Genomic DNA, 14,800 nt, shown 5'->3' with positions numbered 1-14,800 from the left:
GCGAGTCTGACAAATTGATGTGACTTTATATCTACATCACATTATTATGCATAGATAGCTCAGGAATATATTGCAAATAGTATCCTTTGGATGTGTCATGCTGTGCAGAATACATGTTTGCAGTGACCATTTGTCTAGGGCTTTTGGAGCTTAGGGAGCCTGATGCAATATTGCTGCACCTCTAGCTAGTCAGAAAGACCCAATGAATTTACTACACTGGAAAGCCTTCTTACTTACTGTGGGATTGCAAAGTTGTTTGGTTTTTTTTTTTCCCATTTACTTTGTAAATTTTCTTTTTCTTTTTCCAGGCTAATTCTATAATTCTGGGAAATAAATTGAATTTTATATCATAAAACTAATGAGCTTCACGCTTATTTGCTATCCTTGCATCAATCTGGTGCTGAACTCAGGAAAAAAGAGCCCAATCCTTGTCTGTTTCCAAGAATGCTGTGTTTGCAGATTAAAAAAGTGAAAATTAGCCAGGTTGTCTTTTGCTACTTACTGCTTTACTATAGAAATTTATTGTAGAAATTTACTACAGAATTAAAAGACTGAGTCTAGAAGTATTTTGTATGGACATCAAATAAATGTTTAAAATATTTGTTATTAATTAGACAGCTTGTATATTCTTTCATGTGTCATCATTTTGTCATCTTATCTAAAAAACGTAGTTGGACATTTGTAGACTGTTCTAGAAGTCATTAAAAATATCTAACCATTTACATTTTCTTACCCAGGAAACTGCTTTATTTTGTTATACTTGTGCCTGCATTTTGGAAAAAAAAAAGTACACCTGAAGAACTACTATAAACTTTAATTCTGTGTGTAGTAGATACCCAAAAGTTATCCCTAAAACAAAATGAATACCTATGTAAGAAGGGAGCATTTAATTATTCCTTCTCATTATTAATCAAACTGATATGAAAAACAGGTGATTATAAATGGTAGGAGGAAAGATATTGAATTTGGATATGTGTTGTTGGATGAACTCCCTACTACAAATATTTTAGTAACTATTTTCATAACATCTGAATCCCATTTTAAATTTAATGATACATTTAATTATCTGTAAGTTAAAGAAATAAAGAATAATGATAAATGAGAATTGCTGCCTGTAACCTGCTTACCTACCTGCAGTATGGTATAACTACTAATGTAATTAATAATATGTTCCAAAATTTATTTAATGTTCTTGGGTCTGTCACTTTTTTGGAGCTGCAGGAGTACTGAAATCAAAGAAATGCCAAATCTGCTATACTGTAGCATTCACATGAAAAGCTCAAAAGGGAATTCCAACTTCTATTTTATTAAAGACAGAAGTACTAATTGACATTAAAATGTCTGCTTTTAAGAAGCTCTTTCTTAAACTAAGTACAGAAACATTAGAAGCAGTCTTTGTTGATACAGACAGCTTGTAGAGTTGGATTTAAAGACTTTGGTTCAAGCTGCTGAGAGTTAGAAGGCGAATGAAGATGATACAAGAATGAGCTTTTTGGTATTAATGGATAACTGCAAATGATTGACTCTATTCTTTTAAACTTTATTCATCTCAATTTTTGTGCATGTAATATGATACTTCAAAAAAAGGAAGAAGTATGCTTCCTGAATTTGTAAATAAATATTGAGGACAGTCATACGACCCAACATTAGATGCCTAATTTGATTTCCCAGGTTAACAGGCTAGTGTCTATAAACTATCCATTTAGTCAGGGCAGAAAAATATTCTTTTCCAGAGCGTCATTCAAATGTGGAAATTAGTATCAATCAGTATTTTAAATAATCCTTTATACGGATTATATATATAGCCTCTCCTTCTGCTTTGACTGTACTGGGGTCCTAAGAAGACCCCAGTAGCCTCTTAACTTACTATCTAAGGTAGGTGTCTAATGTTAAGCAGTACAAATCCATTACCCTTTTTACCTTCAGAATATGAAAGGAAGGAAAGATGCAATTAGAACGTAAATTTCTGGAATGGAGAATTTAAGGCAAGACTGATGTCACTTACATAATGTGTGTACAAACCTGAACTGCTCTTGTTAATATAATTGATTTAAAAGACAGAGAAAAGAGAAGTTTGAGAGACTGGAGGTGGTTTGAAGAGCTTCCTTAAGTAAATTTTGTGATAGTTGCAGATTTATCCTTCCTGTTGAGTATGGACATTCCTGAAGAACTAGATAGAGCCTTTGAGTTTCATTATCGTGTCAGTTGCCATGAGTTTTCTTCATTGCCTTCAGAATCCAAACCAATCTTTCGAAAAGGGGTGAGATCAGATCAGGACAGGTTCCATTCAGATTCTGTTTTTCATAGGTCTGTAACAAACTAGGATTTGGCATCAACAAATGCAAAATTAGTTCACTAAACCTGGGTTTCTCGCTTTTCTTTCATATTGTCCTTGACTGGTTTAACTGGAAATATTATTCTGGAAATCCAGGACAAGATGAATTCCAAGGGCATATAGCTAAGAAAACTGTAGAGGGAAGGGATGCAACTAATGGTTCTCAGATCTAAAACAGCTGTATTTCTGGGTCTCTTTGCCCAAAGAAGACATTAAACAAAGAGTTTGCATTTTGTCCTGCATATAAGATCCAAAGTTAGGAAGAGGTTCCTAGAGGTAGTGGTAGCAACAGTTGTAATTATTATGACTATATTTATAATGTTAAATTAAACAGTACCAGGTCAACAAGCTAATTGGCACAGTCTCGCTACGTTCATACTATTAATGTCTCTTCTCCCTCCAAAGGAGACATTTAAACTGGGAGGCATTTAAACTATTGGAATTTCATTTTTGCCAGTGCTTAAATCCCAAACTGTTCTTGGGAATTTTTTGAAGAGTACTAGTTGTCCCAGACCATGTCATGCTAGTTAGTCTCTGTCAAGGACTAATTATAAAAATTTGACAGGTGTATATAAATAAGTACCACTGCTGAAGCCCTGACACTATACGTAACCTGTGTAGACCTCAGAGGATTGGAAGCATGAGGCACCTAAGCACTGGGTACTTTTAGAGCAGATTGGTGCTCTGCAAGAAGACCGGGAGATTGAGCTAGGTTGTACAATATTTTATTGAGTGTGGAGAGCTGCCATTTTCCAAACACTATAACTTTTGATTCTGCTTGATATAATTTGTTGCAGTGCTCTAGAGACTTGGAAGCACTTAATTCTCTTATCTGTAAGCAGTTAGATTTGTGACTCAATTTTCAAAAAGATATGCACCACTGGATTGCTGCATATTTTTTTATGAAACAGTAAATTAGGTGATTCCCTCTGTACAGAAAAAAAAACTTGCAGAGTTGTTGGCTTTCTAAGACTATATGAGCATTTCCCATCCCCCACTGAAGCAATACCTTTTCTTCTCAGTATGAAGAAAATGTTCATCGGATCTTGATAAACACTATGTATAATTTTACTTTATATGCTATAAAACAGATTTTCAGTGTTTCCTGCAATGTCTCTTTCCTTGTTTGTTTTGATTTTTTGCAGCTGGAGGAAAAGGTGAACTCTCTCCCTGTAATTGTTTGCATATGTATATTCCATTTGCTCTTTTGTAGTGATTGTATGGATTTCAGTATTTATAACAATCCGTGATTTAGAACATGAGAGGAATTTCATGAATTTGGAGCCTTGCTTTAGTTGCGTCCTTTACCAGACTTGTGCATGGTAGTGCACAGGTATTCTCATCTGCAGCCCTGCAACTGTGAATCTTCCACGATGTTATACCAAAGTTTTACGTTTGTGTTTCTGCTACAGTATCACCAATTCATAACATGCTTTTGAATTTGCTGACAGTACTATTCCAGAACTGTTCACTGACCTTTGCAACCTGAGTCAAGGCCTACAAAGGGCACAGTAACATACTAATTGAATTAACTGGGGTTTGAATCATTCTTTTGTTTTTCTTCTGACATATATCTTCAGTAAACAGAGTCACTTGCTTGCCTAAATCATGAGCTTTTCATTGACCGCTAGAGGAAATCATACAGAAATTAAATTCTAGATACAGTGATTATAAAAGAAGAGCATGTACCTGAAAGGCCAGGACACAGATTAAGATGTAACCAGCAAGAGATATATAGGTAACAAAAAATTATGCTGTGAATTCATTAATAGCAGGGAGATGACAAAGGAAAATATTTGCCATTACTCAGTTTATCAGAGATCAGCCTTCAATAAAAAGGTCAACTGCAACAGATGGTTATTGCAAGTAATACTAGAAAAATATGGCAAGATCTCAGATTACAAAATGAAGGAAAATTTTGGTGGTACTTATGCTTTCAATGACTTGTGATGTGAAAAAATGGTCAAAGTAATCTCAGAGCTGTTATCAAGATATCTCAGAGGATTTGTGACTGCCACCTGACAGATCAGACTGGGAAAGGGTAAACACAGTGCCTGTTACTGAAAAGAAAGAGAAACTGGAGAATTAGAGACTAGTCAATTAACTTCAAACCCTTGAAAGAAATCTGAAATAAATAAGCAGAACATTTGTATACAGATGAAAGATAACAAGCAGATGAGTGGCAGCCATGAAGGATTTGTCAAGAATAAGTAGTTAATATCTAATCTGATTTCCTTCTGTGGTAGGATAACACATCTTGTGGATGGGTGAGAAGTAGTTGCTGACATATCTTGACTTCAGTAAAGCTTTTGACACTTCTTGACATGAGAGTATTCTAAACAAATTTTGTCCAGATTTCCTGGTACAAACTTTGTTGGATAATCCAAGAATAGGTGTAAATGGTTCACTTTTAAAACTAAATGATATATTGATGGAGTCCTGAAAAGGTATCTCCCAGATCCAATTCACTTGAATATTTTCCCTACGATGCATTAGCAAAAGTATGTGTACTAGTTTTGTAGCCATGAAGCTGTAAAAGTCAGCATTAGACATAAGAATGATCTTGATGTATTGAAGAATGAGTCTGAAAAACAGGATGGAAGCCAGTTATGGTCCAGCACGTAAGCAAGAATAATCAACAAATATTTGTGAGAGGTTGTAGGAACAACTCATTCTTCCAAAAAGTATTTGGGGACATAAATTCTGTTGGGCAGTTCAGTCCAGCCTCTGTCCCCTTGCTAGCATTAGGGAGGTCATCGTAGTGCTACTGACCACAGAAGCCAGTTGGACACACATGGTGTCATCAGAAAAACAACAGGTTTATTATTATATCAGGCTGTGGTAGTCAGGCACAGGGCTGATTAGCAGGGACCTTTCAAAAGTCCCAGTCACATGGTTGACCTTAAATTCCCTTTTCTCTCTTTTTCTCCCTTCCAAATAAGCAACCCACAGACTTTTTAATATTTCATCATCCCTGTTTTTCTCATTTTTATATTCTTTTTTGGTTATTTTGGCCTTAGTCACTGATCCTCAACATCCTCAAAAAGCCAGCACCTCTCTTTCTTCTGATATTCTTAACCCAAGGGGACTTCCTGATGCTTCCCTGTCATCTATTTAGCCTGCCAGTTTATCCCGTTAATGTTTTATTAGTTCAGCAGTGCTAGACTGGAGTTGGCCAACCACTTTTTCCTGTACATTGTGTGCAATGTCCAGCAGTTTCTTACATTGTTACCTTGTTTGTTTAACCTCAGGCCAGAGCTGCATACCATAACTACAATGTCTCCTTTGTGACTTTTGATAAAGAGGCAAACATTCTGGCCTATATGTTAATGTATAGGTGAGAGTACCTTGCAAAACATAAGTGCAAAGTGTTCCAGCTGATTTTGTGCACTGTGCTGCAGAAAAGATTTTGACGAAAGGCTTTCCATGGTCTCTGTGGAAAGATTGAAAGAAATGGAGTTGTGTAAATTAAAGAAGAGAAGACAGGGAGGTATGAAAGAAGTCTTCAGAAATGGTAACCTGGTCTTGCAGAATGGAAGAAAATAAATGTTCTTATGTGGTTGATCAGAGAATGACATGTGGAAAGAAGCAAGGAATGATGCTACACAAACTACATGTTATGATTCATGGAATTTTTGCTCCAGTTATGGATTGAAGGAGTTTCTATTTCCTCTACTCTTGAGGGTGAAGCAATTTGAGACTTTAATGGAGAGGGCAAAAAATGTCTTGAATTGTAATTATAGCACAGATGACTCATGTTAGACATGAGGAATAGACTTCTTCATCTGTTGGAAACTTGCACGGGAGGAGCCGACGGAGGGAAGACCCAGACGCTCAATATGAGTGATCAGTGTACTTCAACTTTATTAGGTGTGGTCTTTCTTTATATAGCACAGGACTAATCAGGCTCATACATATTGCAAAAGCTGAGCTCCTTATTGGTAACAGCAACTTGGTTTACCCAGCAACTTCTGCATTACATCACCCGCAAGTTCCCAGGACTAATCATTGATAACACCTTGGAGCCAAGGACAATGTGTCCTTGGCTCTAGCTGTTTTTACTCTCATACGGGACTTGGCTCACATCAACTGTGTGCGATATGCACTTAGTTCTGCTTCCTTTAGTTGTTCAGTCTTCACATGACCTCTGCCCTCAAGCCAGTCCTCCACAATTCCCCCGTTTTTATTTTGTGCGAGAAAGACCTTTTCAGTTAATTGTTCAAGCTTTTGTGTTAAGCAGCCAAAAATTACTCTTACAGCAATTAAAATTAATACAATTATGAATAGAATACGTAGCCCTTCTTTGATCAAGCTCAAAATCCAGGTACTCACATTACCAAACATCTTTCTAAACAGATCATCAAACCAATTATACTGTACGGTGATTCTCTGGGTGTGGTCCTTTAGCCATTTCAATTGCTCATGGATTGACTGTCCATGATCAGAAAGATTAAAACAACACATTCCTTCAAAATCCTCACACCCGCGTCCCTGTGCTAAAAGCAGAAAGTCTATAGCTGCTCTATTTTGCAACACTGCATGTCTCAGGATATCCATATCCTGTGACATTTCAGAGAGAATTTGTGTAGTAACATTTGATTGCTTAACAGCCCAACAAGCAAGTTTATTTAGATTAGACATGGCATGCGCAACTGCAACACTAGGGTCTAAAGCTGCAGCGAAAAACCTTTCCGCAGGCCCCCATAATTCTACATCATCAGCACAATCTGAACCTAGTTTTTTCAATTCACGCTTGCCTCGACGATTCTCACTTCTTCTATGTTTGATTGCTGCAGTCAGATTTGACCAACGCTGATCATGTAAGTCAGGGGCGAAGAGTGTCCTAATGAGTTCGGCCAGCGTTGAAATTTTTTCTTGAATAGTTCGTTTTGGTTGTAACGGTGGTGCTATCCATTCTAGTACAATGGGTTCCGCCAACCCTCTTTTTTCCCCGTTTTTATTTTGTGTTGTGTAATGGCTCCCATTAGCTATTGTGGGCCACATAAAATAGTAAGATCAAGTGGCTGATTTTCCAGGCATCGGTGCGTAGCACGCGTAGTAATTAGTGATGCAATCTCCTGGAGTGCTCGTTGCTGTTCCTCTGTGAGCGTGACGGCAGCCGCTGGGTCTGTTCCCTTCAGCAAGGGGCGTAGCAGATTTAAAAGTTCATTAGGAATGCCGACAACCGGACGGATCCATTGGAGGTCTCCTAATAGTTTTTGAGCATCATTGAGTGTTCTTATGTCAGTCCTGATTGTCAATTTCTGTGGTCTGATGGTGGCATTCGAAATATGCCAACCTAGATACTGCCAGGGGCTGGATTCCTGTACCTTTTCCGGAGCCACCACAAGTTCCTTTTTCTTTAATTGTGTGATTAGATCAAATTTTTGTTCAGGAGAAAAAGGGGTTTTTTGTGCCAACAATATGTCGTCCATGTAGTGATATATTATGGTCTCTGGCCACTGTTGACGTAACGGTTGAAGTGCCGCATCGACATAGAGTTGACAGAGGGTTGGTGAGTTTCGCATACCCTGCGGTAGTACTGTCCATTCAAATCTTTGGTCTGGCCCCTCTCTATTGATAGCAGGGAGTGTAAATGCAAATCGCTGTTTATCATCTTCATGGAGGGCTATGGTAAAGAAACAGTCCTTTAAATCTACGATTAGCAGGTGCCAGCCTTCTGGGATCATTGCTGGGCTGGGTAATCCCGGTTGTAAAGCACCCATGTCATGCATCTGTCTGTTTACAGCACGTAGATCGTGTAAAAGTCTGTATTTGCCGGATTTTTTCTTGATCACAAATATTGGGGTATTCCAAGGGCTGGTAGATAGTCTTAGATGACCTTGTTTGTACTGTTCCTTTACTAGTTCATGTGCTTGAATGAGACTTTCCCGTTTAAGCGGCCATTGCTCTGCCCACACAGGCTGATCAGTCCTCCAGCTGAGTGGGATTGGGAAAGTCCAGGCAATGGCCGGTGCTATAAAGGGTGTTCCGAGGTAAGCACCATACCCATCTGGGCAAGGATATCGTGCCCTATTAATGCTTGCACTCCTTCAGGTAGGGGTAAAATGGAAACGGAGCAATTAACCACCTTGTTCCCTATAGTCCATTGTAGCGTCGATGATTTTCGGGCGAGGGTGACCCCGCCTACTCCAGCTACCGTGGAGCTGGTCTCTCGGGTTGGCCAATGCTGGGGCCAAATCTTAGTGCTAATTATTGATACATCCGCTCCAGTGTCCAATAAGGCATTAGTGCGTATAGATTCTTCTTTATACTTTACAGTCACGGTTTGTCGGGGCCTTTGATGCATTCCGACAGTCAGTAATACTGCACTTCCAGTGGAACCAAAAGCACCATAGCCTCGTGGTTGCTCTTTCGCTGGTGCCACCCCTACAGTCAGGTGGGGAAGCGGAATAAGTTGAGCTATTCTCGATCCTTGTGGTATGTGCATAGGTGGAAACATTGCTGAAACCACAATTTGTATTTCCCCGAAATAGTCCTTGTCGATCAATCCTGTCAAAACTTGTAATCCTTTCATTGTAGCGGACGATCTTCCAATCAGTAAGGCACCTATCGGCTCATGATTAATAGTTACTGGTCCATAGACATTCGTCCGGATTCTTGTTGGCTTTGTATCCAATAAGGTGGCGTCTACTGCTGTTGCCAAGTCCAGTCCGAGACTCCCTCTGGTGGCTGGTCGAAGACAAAGGGGTTCATGCTGTTCGGAGTGGAGCTGGGCGCCGGGGGGGTCGGTGGTTGTGTTAACTGCGGGGGTTGCTGAGTTGTTGTGGTGAAGGCCGCCTTTTGTGTCGTCGCGGGGCGGCTCGTCCCGCTTCTTTGGGCGTTTCCCGAACCAGCCTTCCAACAAGCCGCTCCATCATGTTTGTTGCTTTTGCAGTTGGGACACCATACTCTACTAGCTTGGCATTCTCTGCGAAGATGACCAACAATGCCGCATCGGTAGCAGCGTGCCGATCGTCAATTAGGGGGGATATTTCCGCCGGGATTTTGCAAAGGAGCAAGGGCAGCGAATACCTGACTTTGATTCTGTTGCATATTATCCCGCAACGCCTGTGCTTGCTCTCTCATGCTCTCTCCTAATTGTTTCACCGCCTCTACTAGCATAGCTTGCGGTCCTACAGGTACCTGCGCCATTCTTTCTAGCCCCTCCTCAATAGTCCATGTTCCCGGGAGTGTGGCTAAAATACTACGCGTTGAAGGGTTACTATTCTGTATTGCACATTGTTTCAAGATAGTCCCTTTCAGGTAATCTGGTACCCCTGCTGCTTGTATAGCATTGGCTACTCTGTCAATAAATAAGCCGAAAGGCTCTTCCCGGCCCTGCTTTATTCCCATATAAGATGGGATACCCCCCCTTTTTTTTTTTTTCTTTTTCTTTTTTTTTTCTTTTTTTCTTTTTTTTTTCTTTTTTTCTTTTCTCTTTTTTTTTCTTTTTTTTTTCTTTTTTTTTTTTTCTTTTTTTTTTCTGAGGTGCGAGAGCATTAGTAACTGCCCTCCACGGCTTCATCAGCTTTTTTGCTGTCTTGTTGTCACTTATTACTTCATCAAACAACTTGTCCCCAAATTTTTTCCATTCAGTTTGTTCAAACACGGTATCTGGGTTAACAAAACACCCCTTAGCCACTCCGTCAGCCAATAGCCCTGGGAGTTCCTTATCTGGGTTAACAAAACACCCCTTAGCCACTCCGTAAGCTAATAGCCCTGGGAGTTCCTTATGACATTCTATTCCTTGAGTACCTCGCTTTTCTAAAAAGCATCTTAATAAATAATAAGCCGCTTGTCGCTCCGTGGTTACTCACTTACCGTTGCAACCTTTGCAAGACCTGCGGCGAGACTTTCTGGCAGGACCCCGTCTCGTCCTGGGCACGGACCCCCTTTGTTTGTGTCCTCTCCACCTCCTCTGTAACTCTGGCACGTAGACCCCCTTTTGTGTCTCGTCGCCTTTAGCACAGCAGGACCAGCTGTCTCTAGCACTCTGTCGACTCCTGAGTTTTTAATCACCGAGTCCCTGACCGGCAGGGTCCCTGTTCGGGCGCCATTTGTTGGAAACTTGCACGGGAGGAGCCGACGGAGGGAAGACCCAGACGCTCAATATGAGTGATCAGTGTACTTCAACTTTATTAGGTGTGGTCTTTCTTTATATAGCACAGGACTAATCAGGCTCATACATATTGCAAAAGCTGAGCTCCTTATTGGTAACAGCAACTTGGTTTACCCAGCAACTTCTGCATTACATCACCCGCAAGTTCCCAGGACTAATCATTGATAACACCTTGGAGCCAAGGACAATGTGTCCTTGGCTCTAGCTGTTTTTACTCTCATACGGGACTTGGCTCACATCAACTGTGTGCGATATGCACTTAGTTCTGCTTCCTTTAGTTGTTCAGTCTTCACATGACCTCTGCCCTCAAGCCAGTCCTCCACATTCATCTCTGGTAAAGCTGATAAAGTGCTGGAATAGATTGTTGGAAGAAATTATAGAGTCTCCATTACTGGAGGTCCTTAAGAGGTTAAGAAAACATCTTTTAGAAATAAAATATGTATCATGGGTCCTGCATTTCAGAGCGGGTTTTAAACAATTTCTGAGAAGCCTCTTTTCGTCTCTGTTTTTGATGATTATATGAACCTAATTGTGAATAAGTTTTCAAATATGAGGGGTTTTCCCACTGTTCTTCATAGTAGAACTGCTGTCTCAGGCATGCCATGAACTCTGGCTTCATGCTGCAGATTCATACACTGCACATACTCTTACAAGATCAATTTCTCTTTTTTCATTTTCATAAATTAGAGAAAAACATTTTACAATTATATCATATACATGATAAATTTAGTTTCTCCAAACTTCAAAAGTTAGTCTTCAAAAGTTAGATTCTTGCAGACTATAGTTTTAGGACTCACACATCTGGAAACAGAGCAAGAGTAAACTCCTTTGAACATAATGCAACCACTTAAAGATAGAATTGAGATATTCCTTTGTAATTGTTCTTACTTTATTTATATGGAAGGTCAGTTATGCACTTCTTAATGAAATTCTCTTGATCTGTTTCAGAGATTTTTCTGGGACCTCAACACTTTCACTTATAAAATAAAAGTTATTGGAACAAATAAACACCACTTCAAAGCACATAAACAGTTGAACCTCTAGTCAGATAGTTACAATGTAATTCCTCTGTGATGTAATATTACTATTATACCAATTTTGAAGATGGAGAAACTGTAGATACTAAGGTTAAGAAATTTGTCAAACTTGATGGAACAAATCAATATATTCTGATTATCCTTGTTGCATTTCTGAACATATTTCAAAAATCTCACTGTGCCCTCTAAAACTAACACATTTCACAGTGTGTCATGGTGTTTGTATGTTCCACTTTTCTCTCTTTAGAATGGAACATATTTGTGTTAGTGAAATAGCTTGTATTAGCTTACTCTTTTAAAGTTGGAAGACTTCGAAACATTTGATTCTAGAAACTCTAGAATGGGTCAGACTAAAGAATTCTGTCTCAAAGACTGACCAATAGTTCCTATTGAAGAACTAAGTATATGAAACACAGTATTTAAACAGCATTTCTTACCCTAATATGTTGACCATAGCTTCCAGCTGTCAGCTGGGTCTACAGATACTCTGACAGTGACTGGAACAATGTAATTCTGTTTTTTGTGAAAAATCATGTTCTCTGATTAAAGCTGTCTTCCTGATAATTTCATCGAGCTTCCATAAGCTCCTAGAATATAAAAAATTGTTAACAATTGTTCTTTATTCTCTGTTTCCATACCATTCTGACCTCTCCCTACTCTCTTTTCAATTTCTGCTCTCCAGGCTGAGTGCTGACCTACTGTATAGATTTCCTGTCTTTATGTCTGGACATCCGTATTGCCATTTTCTGTAGTTTTCTAGTTCTATTTGATCTCTCAATTTGATTTGTTTATTTCTGCTTTATGATTGTGAGAAAGAATCTAGAAGATATAGTCTTCTGCACAGGGAGCTCCTCTTCACAGCTTTTAGAACTAATTGCTTTTCTATTCAGTTCTATAGAACAGTGATTTCACTGGATTCACACTATACGATCAGTCCTTCTCCTTCAGGATGATTCTCCAATTAAAATTATGTTGACGCATTTTTAAGCAGAATTATCATGTGATTGATTAGGGGATAACATGCAGAAGGGAGCTGGGAGTAAATTTTCAGACTGAATTTTATTTTTGAGGATCTTTTTGCAGCAGCTATAGATTGATTTTTTTTTTTAATTTTCCAGAACAGCAGAAGAAATAATTTGAGTCTTTATTAGGTGAGGAGTTGTTTTTTAAGCTCACTTTACGGTGGTTGTAATTTTGATAAAAAACTAAACAGAAATTTAAGAAAAGAGTAACTAAGGACCTGAGTTCTCCACTGTTACTTGGATTGGGTTCCTGCTGCACAAGTAGTCCCACTGATTAAAAAAAAAATACAAGAATATGTAGAAGAACAGGGCATCTACTAATAGGGAAGAACAAGAATCACAATAGTTAAATAAGGCTTGACCATCAGCTGTTGAGATATGAATGCTGCTTTGGGAGAGAGAAAAGGAACAACTGCCCAGCTCACTAATCATTACACCACATATGGTCTCCCAAAAGAAGAACATCTGAATATGTTCAAATATTGGAACTTTTGGTAATTTGGTCAAACACCGGAGCAAATTACCCAGACAGGTTATGGAATCTTCATCTTTGACAGATATTCAAAAAAATATATATTATGTTATGTTATATTATTTCTGTTGATACTAAAAACTCATTTGGATAAGTCCCTGAGTAACCTGATCTACATTGGTACTGCTTCAAGCAGGAGGTTGGACAAGATGAGCTCCAGAGGTCTCTGTCAACCTAAATTATTCTATGATTCTGTTTGGATCTTTTTTTCTGAAAGGCTCCCAGATGTCATCAGAGAGAGCAATATGGGCTGTAATAACTGTTTTCACATACCATTTCTGGACAAGAAGCTGAGAGCTGGATAGTCTTGACTTTAGTACAGGTGTGCACCCTTCGTTAATTTTAGTCACACCTACTCCGGCGAAATATATCTGACATTTAGCCATGGACACTGACCTACATGTACACTACTCATCAGGCGCTCATATCACATAGCGGGCAACTGTGCCACAGAATTCAAACTTTGGCCAGTAGGTTTGGCATTACACTGAGCTATTGTATAAAAGGCAAACACAGGTGTATCACTTCCTGCTGCATTCAGAAAAGGATTTTTTTCAAAGGCAACTTATTGATAGCTGTTCTCAAGAGAAAGCTTTAGGTTTTAGATCCTATCTTGAAAGAGAAGGCTATTATGAAATAACCAGTAGGTTATTATGAGAAAAAGTGGGTGACATCATCCCCAATTTTACCAGCAGCCCTGTAATGGAAACAGTAGTCACTACCCAAAGGACTCTGAATCCAAATTTGACATAGGCAGCCAGCTCCTGGGAAAATGAATGAAGTCAGATGCATACCCATCTTCATGGTTTCCTATCTGTTAATGTGGACATGTTGCTTTTTGTGGTGTTCAAGTTGTGCCTAGCTTGGACTTAAAAAATTCCCTCTGGGGTTGAAGCATGTAAAAATAGGGTATCGTCATTTCTAAATTCCTCTGTAGTTTCATCCCTAAAACATGTTATTTTAAATAAATGTTAAATATGTCATTCTGACAGAAATGGATTAAGTTAAATACAATGGAAAACATCAATGTAATGCATCAGATCTTCTGGCAGGCCGATTTTTTTTTTTTTTTTGAAAATTTATTATTTTCATGATAATTATGTATGTGAGAGGCCTGCAGGTCACAAAGATACAGAAAAATCTATTAGTCCCTCTCTCCCCCCCCCCCCCCCCCCACCAAGTACTAGTTAGAATATAAAGTCTGCCACTTGCTTTGGAAAAGACCAGAAAAAGAACTAAAACTAAAATTAAATGATGCTTTATGATACAACATTAGTTTTTGACTTGCAGTCAAAGCTGGTTTCTGTTGTAGATTCTTCTCCTCCTTTAACTAAATGAGCATTCTATCGCATCTGTTCTGACCTTTCATATGTCAGAGATCTACTTGATTTTCTTTAACTATTTTCCCCTTCAGTGTTTTGCTTCATTTACTTTTCATAGCTATTTAACTAGCAGTACTACACACAAAATGTACAGATAACTTTATTAAATGTAACACACGTTACGTTTCCAGTCATCTAGATGCTCTATTCCTATAGCAAAACAGTAAGTGCAAATAAGAATGTTCACTCATCTGCTATCATCGGATTACATTTTGTTAGTGACATATTATCACCCCATAATGAGTGCCATTGCTCATTTTGTTCCTACAGGAACTTTTGTAAAGTATATTGGAACACTTTAGGAAATTAATAACACAGCAATGGTGAATGGGTACTTTTCCATGCAGTTTCAAATAGCAGTCTGAGATTG

The 14,800-nt window shown here is 38.8% G+C and overlaps 1 pseudogene; it reads left to right on the top strand.

The window, feature by feature from the left end:
- The window catches only part of LOC135325790 (gamma-2-syntrophin-like), a 170,129-nt pseudogene that overhangs the window by 134,810 nt on the left and 20,519 nt on the right, over positions 1-14,800 (top strand).

This window comes from Dromaius novaehollandiae, unplaced genomic scaffold (assembly GCF_036370855.1).
Source record: "Dromaius novaehollandiae isolate bDroNov1 unplaced genomic scaffold, bDroNov1.hap1 HAP1_SCAFFOLD_57, whole genome shotgun sequence".
In the NCBI taxonomy this organism is placed as follows: domain Eukaryota; kingdom Metazoa; phylum Chordata; class Aves; order Casuariiformes; family Dromaiidae; genus Dromaius; species Dromaius novaehollandiae.
This window is presented reverse-complemented; position numbering and strand designations above follow the sequence as displayed.